Source organism: Crotalus tigris, unplaced genomic scaffold (assembly GCF_016545835.1).
Source record: "Crotalus tigris isolate CLP2741 ecotype Arizona unplaced genomic scaffold, ASM1654583v1 scf7180000017582.600645, whole genome shotgun sequence".
Taxonomy (NCBI): Eukaryota; Metazoa; Chordata; class Lepidosauria; order Squamata; family Viperidae; genus Crotalus; species Crotalus tigris.
Genome location: NW_024096492.1, coordinates 418,540 through 427,288, shown reverse-complemented (window position 1 = coordinate 427,288; position 8,749 = coordinate 418,540).

Below are 8,749 nucleotides of genomic sequence, written 5' to 3'. Positions count from 1 at the left end.
ACCTTAACTCCCTTTAAACCTTAATAACATATCATAAACAAATCAGTTTATAATCAATTGTTATATAATAAAAATAATAATTTAAATATTATTAATAATACTTATTTAATCATAAAATAAGTGGAACTTTTCAGTTCCATATTTAGTCTTAATATAATCTATCCATCTTCTCCATACCATAATACATCTTTCTTGTGTATGATCCTTTAAATAAGCAGAAATTTTAGCCATTTCTGCTAAGTTAGAAACCTTAAATGTCCATTCTTCTAATGTAGGCAACAAATCCTTCTTCCAATATTGACCTATCAATAACCTTGCTGCTGTAATTAAATTCAACATTAAAACAGTATAACATCAAAATCCTCAAAAATCCCTAATAAAAATAGTTGAGGAGTAAACTTTATCTTCCTTTTGAAAATATTTTGAATGTTCCACCAAATCATGATCCAAAAGGCCTTAATATTTTTACAAGTCCACCAAATATGAAAAAAAGTTGCATCAAAACTACCACACCTCCAACATTTGGGTTGTAAATTAGGGTACATACAAGATAACTTTTTAGGAACCAAGTGCCACCTATAAAACATTTTGTAAAATTTTTTTCTTAAATTTTGAGCCTGTGTAAATTTGACATTTCTGATCCATATTATCTCCCATAAATCCAATGGGATTGCTTCCTGAATATTCTGAGCCCATTTTACCATACAATCTTTAACCAATTCCGTTTCCGAATCCAATTCTATTAAACTATTATAAATTCTTTTTATATGTGCCTTATTCTGATCTTTAATCTGTGTTATCAAACTTTCATCTCCTAATGTTATCCCCACTTTCTTATCTAAAGTCCACCTATCCACTATTTGTAAATATTGAAACCATGACTGTAACGTATTTTCTTTTCTTAATACATCCAAGGACTTTAATTGCCAGTCATTGCTAAACCAGATAAGTAATTCTTTATACGGAATTTTCCCAGAATTCATCCCCTTCGATATTCCCTCTATTGCATGTTCAGGAATCCCCCAAATAGGTATTTTATAATTTAATCTATAATAATACTTCTTCCAGACTCGAAGTAGGGCACTTCTTAAAATATGCGATTTAAAAGCCCAATCAACTTTCTTATTAAAAATCAAATATGCATGCCAGCCATATAATAAGTCCCACCCTTCAAGAAAAGAATATTTTTATTTGTTAAATTAAGCCAATCACTTATCCAAGTTAATGCAGCTGCATCATAATATAATTTTAAGTTGGGTCCTTTAAGCCCTCCTCTTTCACGAACATCTTGCAAGATCTTAAACTTCACCCTTGGTTTCTTCCCAGCCCATATAAATTTATTAATACTCTTCTGTATTCATCCAAATTAGCATCCTTTTTTAAAATGGGTATCATTTGAAACAAAAAAAGAAACTTTGGTAGAACATTCATTTTAACAGCTGAAATTCTCCCCAACAACGACAATTGTAATTTTTTCCAATCATTTAAATCCTTTTGTACCTTTGTCCATAATACTTCATAATTATTCTTATATAATTTTCCATTAGAAGCAGTTATATACACTCCCAAATATTTAACCTTCTTCACTATCTGAAAACCTGTAAGTCTAGCTAAAGTTTCATTATCCTTCTCAGTCATATTCTTAGATAATATCTTAGTCTTATAAACTTTGAAACCAGAAACTTTTCCATATTGGGTTATAAGTTCTAATAAATGAGTAACCGATTGAATCGGTTATTGTAAAGTTAGAACTAGATCATCTGCAAAAGCTCTCAATCTATAATCATTGTTATTTATTTTTATTCCCTTAAGTAGTGTAGACTTTCGAATTTGAATTAACAAAATCTCCATTGTCAGCACAAATAACAGTGGAGATAGTGGACAGCCTTGTCTTGTACCCTTTTCAATATTAAAAGTCTCTGTCAATCCACCATTAATGATAATTTGAGCAGACTGCTGATGATATATAGCTTTGAGAGCATGTAAAAACTTATCTCCAAAATTCATTTTTTCAATTAATAAAAATAAAAATTTCCAATCTAATTGGTGAAAGGCTTTCTCAGCATCCAAAAATATAAAAGCTGCTGGAATCTGATTATTCTTATTCAAATACTCCAGTGTTTCCCAAACTTGACAATTTTAAGGCATGTGGACTTCAACTCCCAGAATTCCACAGTCAGCAATGCTGGCTGTGGAATTCTGGGAGTTGAAGTCCACATGCCTTAAAATTGTCAAGTTTGGGAAACACTGAAATACTCAATTAAATTAATAATTTGTCTTGTATTGTATTTCATATACCTTCCTGTTATAAATCCTGATTGATCACTATGAATTAAATCCTTTAAAACCTGCATTAATCTATTTGCCAGAACTTTAGAAAAAATCATGTAATCTACATTTAAAAGAGATATAGGTCTATAATTTTTAGGTTCGGTAAGATCCTGATCTTCCTTAGGAATTAATGATATAAAAGCCGTCCGCCGAGAAGGAGGGATCGAAGCTCCCAACAATATATCATTAAAAAGTTCCTTTAATGGCTCTATCATTTCTTGACATAACATTTTATAATACTTAGCCGTTAATCCATCTGTACCCGGAGCCTTTCCAATAACTGTTTAATAGCAAAACTAATTTCCTCTGAAGTAATTAGGCAATTCATCACATTTTGTTGTTCAATAGAAAGTTTAGGGAAATGTACTGATTATAAATATTTCTCTACATCTGAATCCTGTATGTTATCACTAGCATATAGTTTTGTATAAAATTCTAAAAAGCACTGTTTAATCAAATCTTGTTGATAAACTTCACTATCTTTATATTTTACTTTCTCTATAATTCTAGCCTTCTGTTTTTTACGTAATTGATAAGCCAACCACCTCCCTGGCTTATTAGCATTACAAAATGTATTATGTTTCATGTAACGCAAGTTAGTTGCAACCTGATCTGCCATTAACATATTAAATTGCTCCCTAAGCAACTTTATAGAAACCTTTAACTTATTATCCATTGGATTTAACACAAGAGCCTTTTCTTTAGATTTAATCTCTTCTTCAATTTCTTTACGTTTTTGAATCCATTTAGACCTAAATGCCTTATTCATATGAATCAAAACCCCCTCATGTAGGCTTTACTAGCATCCCACACCATAGACATTGAAGTACCCTTATTCATATTTAAGACAAAAAATTCCTTCAAATGTTCTCTACATTTCTGCACCAATTCCTCACATGTGAGTAAATTTTCATTCAGTCTCCAAGATCTTCTATTCCCATCTTCCGTAGATAACTCCAACCAAACAGGACTGTGATCAGATAAAGTCCTAGGAAAAATCTTGACTTTTTTAACCCTAGAAAGAAAATCAGTGGAAATCAAGAAATAATCAATCCTGGAGAATGATTGATGTCTGTCGGAATAAAAAATAAAGTCTTTTTCATTTAAATTCCTCTCTCGCCAAATGTCTGTAAATTCCAAGTCATCTTTCATATCAAAAAAAGCTTTTGGCAATCTAGTTTGATTAAAAGTTTTAAAAGAACCCTTTTTGTCTTTCCTTGTATCCAAAACTCCATTCCAATCACCCATCAAGATCACCAATTTATAATCCAACTGATTTATTTTACCATGCAAAAGCTTCTAAAATTGTTTCTGTTGTTGATTTGGAGCATATAAACCAACAATAAGGAGTTTCTTGCCTTGTAATACTAACTCAATAATAACATATCTTCCTTGAGAATCAGAGTCAATTAGTTTAGCAGATAAGTTTTTTTGACATAAATTACAACTCCCCCTTGTTTTCCGTGGGCAGGAGCTATAAAATGCGAACCTAAACGAGAATTTGTCAAATATTTAGAATCTTTCAAAGTTATATGAGTTTCTTGCAAACATATCACATCATTGTTATACTGTTTCAAATACTGAAATACTTTTTTTCTCTTCTGAGGTGAGTTCAATCCATTAACATTCCATGTCAGTAACTTTGACATCTGAAACCGCTTGAAGCCTTTGAAGCATGACTTGTAGATCAACTGTAGATGATCTCTTTGGTCTTGCTCCTCCCACAGGCTCAGTAGCAACAGTTCCTTCTATTTTTTCACTAACCTTTTGCTTCTGTTCTTTTTCCCTGCGTTTATGCGCAGCACGAGTCATCCTTTGTTCTTTTATCTCTAAAACTTGTAAAGCAGGCTCCCCCTGCAACTCACTAGCAGTAGCTCCTCCAGTTGCTTGTTCGTCTCCAGTTCTGCTGGCTTGGGGAGATATGGGCAAACCAGCCTTCAGATCGCTAGAATAAAAATCCTTTGCCTTTAACACTGTATTTAATCTATAACGCGTTCCTAAGTAGTTCACCACTATCCCAGCTGGAATTTCCCATCTGAACTGGATTTGACGACGTTTAAGCTCCTCCGATAAGAAAGTAAATTCTTTTCTTTTTCTTAAAATTTTTGGAGGTATTTCTTTTTAGATTATAACATCTTGATTTGCAATTTGAAATCTCTGTTTATAAAAAGCTTGTATAATTTCATTGCGGATTAATCTTCTGGAAAAATATATGACCACATCTCTTGGTAAATTTCTTTGCCTGGCAATCCATGAATTCACTCTGAAGATTTTTTCAATCCCCTCCCAAATCTCTTCCGGCTTCCATCCCAGATTAAAAGCGATATCTTTAACCACCAGCTCTCTTAAATCCTCTTGTGGGTTTTCTTTTAAAGCCCTAATGTGCAGAGCTAATTCCATATCTCTATACTGTGAAATAAGTAATTCATCTTGAGTCATCTCTATTTTATGCTCAACTTCATCAACTCTACATTCCAATTTCTCTGCATTTTCCATCACATCATCCAATCTGTCATCAATTCTCTCAATATGCACAGCAAACACAATATCTTCCCTCATAATTTTATTCTTCTCCTCCAGTAATTCTGCCATTGCAGCCCTCTCTGAAGCCAATTTAACATCCAAAAGATCTGCCATCTCTTCTTTAATATCTGAAGCAGTTTGTTTTAAAGCATCTTGTAGATCTTTAAATGAAAAGGCAGGTGGAGGGGGAGAAGAAGGGGGCGATTTTGGCTTAGTTTGAGAGACAGTCTGAGGCTGTATCATCGGAGAGGAAATGGAAGCTTTTGGAACCAAGGACACAAATCTTTTTGAAGCCATTTTTAAAACAATATCAGGAAAGTAAAAGTCCACAGTCTATACAATGTAAATTCCAGTCAGTAATAATAGAAAGGAAAAGAAAAAAAAAGAACTCAAAAAATACTATCCCCCCAAAAAAGAGAAGAAAGTTCTTGCCTTTGAGATTAAAAGTTCTTATTAACTTTGTTACAACAAACAGAAAAAGCAGAAAAAGCCGAGCATTGATGGCCCCATTGTTATGGTTAGTCCTTTTGGTGGTATCCACATTCAGTCCCTTTTGAAGTTGTACTGAAGGAAGTGAGGGCCATAAAACCTCTTTGTTCACCCCTTCCCTTTATTGTATGACAGAATCCAGAGAGGGCAGAAATGGGGTTTTCCATAGTCGATAACTAGAGATGAAATATAATTGGATTCTGTCATCCTGCCCCCTTAAAAATAAGATAGATCCACCTGAAAGAAAAACAAAACAGGTATAAAATTTAGTCAGGCTTGTTAGGATACTCTGTGTGAACCTTCTTTAATAGCTTCGGGGCTCTGACATGACGTTTATGGACCCACTCATTTTGTGATGCAGGGAGGTGTTTCCATGCAACTAGGTAATGAGTCGCTCCATGATATCTCCTAGAATCTAGGATTTCCTTTATTTCGAAGTGTTGTTCGCCCTCCACCATGATTGGAGGTGGGGGGGGGATTTTTGGCCGTAACGATGACTGATGCTCTCTTTTCAGCAAGCTGCAAAGAAAAATTGGGTGTATTTGCCTGAGATTTTTGGGTAATTCTAATTCTACTGTTACTGGGTTTATGATTCTTTTAATTGGAAAAGGCCCTATATATTTTGGTCCAAGTTTTTTACAGGGGTGTAGGGACTTTAGGTATTTTGTAGATAAGTACACCATTTATCCTATAATGAATGGTGTAGGCTCAACCCTTTTTTATTGCTTGTGCTTTGTATACCTGCCTAGATTCATCTAGTGCTTTTCTAACTATTGGCCAGGTGTTTTGTTATTGTTCCATCCATTCTTTCAGTGATGGGATCGCCAGTTCGTTTGGGGTTAATTCTGGCATGGGGTTGAAACTTTGACCAGTGGCTATTTGAAAAGGAGTGTAACCTGTGCTGGAATGGACTGCATTATTGTAGGCAACTTCTGCGAAAGGGAGTAGGTCCATCCAATCGGACAGCTGGAAACTAAGAAAGCATCTTAAATATTGCTCAAATACTGAGTTCAATTTTTCAGATTGACCATTCCCTTGTGGATAATGGCTTGATATCAGTCCCTGAGTGGTCCCTAAGAGGGATAAAAATTCCTTCCAAAATGCAGACGTAAATTGCACTCCCCTGTCAGAGATAATGTGTTGGGGTGCCCCATGCAATCTGTAAATATGCTGGATGAAAAGTTTTGCTAAAGCTTTTGCAGTGGGAATCTTTTGGCAAGGGATAAAGTGCACCTGTTTGGAAAACAAGTCCATGACCGTCCAGACAACAGTATTCCCATTGCTTTCTGGTAATTCCACTATAAAATCCATGGCTATTTCCCTCCAGGGGGCTGAGGGACTTGCCACTGTTTGTAACAGTCCGGACAATTTCCCTTGCAACTTCTTTGCAGTTGCACACTTTGGGCAGCTGGCCACGTAACTTTCTATGTCCTTTTTTATGGATGGCCACCAAAATTGCCATTTAATTAGGTGTAATGTCTTTACAAATCCAAAATGCCCTGCTTATTTTGTGTCGTGGCAAAGCTGCATGAATGTGACTCTTTGGGTTGTTGGTATATATAACTTTTCCCCCACCCAAGGCAGCCCGTCTCTCATTGTGCACACATTTTTCTTTTTCTGGAACCATTCATCTGTTTCCAAACTTTTCCGGAATTGAATTCCGGTTTGGCTGCCCCTTGAATCTCACGTCCAATGGCGGGAGTCTTTGAATGGATCGGTGCCTTCATTGTCGGTGGTAGTGTCTTCCATCCAGATTGCCATCTGCGGGTCATGGGGAGTGGGGGCTACTGGATCAGCAGATGTCCCCAGGGCTGCAGGTTCCACTTCCCCCTCGATGTCTCTCCCTTTGCTGCTCCAGAAGCTGGGGCGGCTGTAGGGCTCAGAATTCTCCTCTCCTAGGGAGCTGAGGGTCCTCTTCAACAGATCAATAGCTTTCTCTAGGATCCAGCCCGAGTACGGTGCCCAGTTCCCTTCCTCTTCACTTGCGTGCAGGGATTTCTCCATCTCCTGCTTCCATTCTGATTGGTTGGCCCCCTGTCTCAGGGTCACCTTTCTTGATTTCCCATTCACCTTTCTTTCCAATGCCCATTGACCACCAAGGTTTGTGGTCCCATGTCTCCACCACCTCTTCTCCTGAGGAATCTGACCTCTCAGATCCCAACATCTGGCAGGGTTTCAGTTGGGGCAGCGGCTCCCTTCCCAGGGAGTTTTCTCCCTTCCCTGCTCCGTCGTCTGACATGGTAATTTTTGCAAAGTCCCCCTGCAAGGTTCTCCCTTCCAGGTAGACTAATTCTGCAAGTCCTGTCTAATGTAAGGACCCACTCCACTTTGCATCTTAAGAAGACAGAACTTTTGGAATATTTCTTCCAACAGGCATCTTTATTAAGAGAAAATGGTTGCAGGCATTCTAGACAGGACTTGGGGGCCAAACTCTATGGTTCAAGGTTTTAAGGGGTTCCCAGCAACCCCACCCCACCCCACCATCCTTCCAGTGACGATCCCAGGCGTTACATTTCCACCTCTTTTCCTCACTGCCTCAGAAGGGAGACTTCAGAGAGGAGCAGATAAAAGCTGATGGTCCCATTTTTATGGTTAGTCCTTTTGGTGGTATCCACATTCAGTCCCTTTTGAAGTTGTACCGAAGGAAGTGAGAGCCATAAAACCCCTTTGTTCACCCCCCTTCCCCTTCATCATATGACAGAATCCAGAGAGGGCAGAAATGGGGTTTTCCATAATCAATAACTAGAGATAAAATATAATTGGATTCTGATACTTTCCCAAATCTGAATTCATAACACAACCCAAAGCAAGGTTAATTGGGGGGGAGGGGAATTACTTGGTCTTACTGCATGGTCTTAGATTGGTGGGAATTAGTGCTTTGCACTTTCACCCCCATGATCTGTCAGGACATTCAAAATAAATTTATTTTATATTTAGAACATCTCTTTACTTGCCCATCTTTTAACTAATTTGGGTGGCTCCCAATCAAAATACAGTAGTGGCCAAAATTGTGGAAACCTTTTGGGAAAAGTGTATTTTTGAGGTTTGATGGCTAATAACACCACTTTTTTTATGTAGTACCATAAAATTATAAATCAATGGAAAGATAATTTAATCAAGAATGTAATGCAACATGGTTTGTTCAATTATCTGTACTGTATTCTATGAAAAGTTATAGCCAAATAACCGGAAAAAGGAAGCACAACTTGCTTAGGTTGATATCAGGTAGTTTTCCTTCATCTGATTGTAGCCAATGACCATGAGTATTTAGAGAGCCAATCAGGTGTCATCTTGTTTGGCAATGAGCCAATCAGATCAGTAGGATTCAGTTATTGATGTCATGTATTGAAGCTGAGAGGAGGACATTGTCAGTGTGTTATGTGATCACTATCAAGTTGATTGGGGT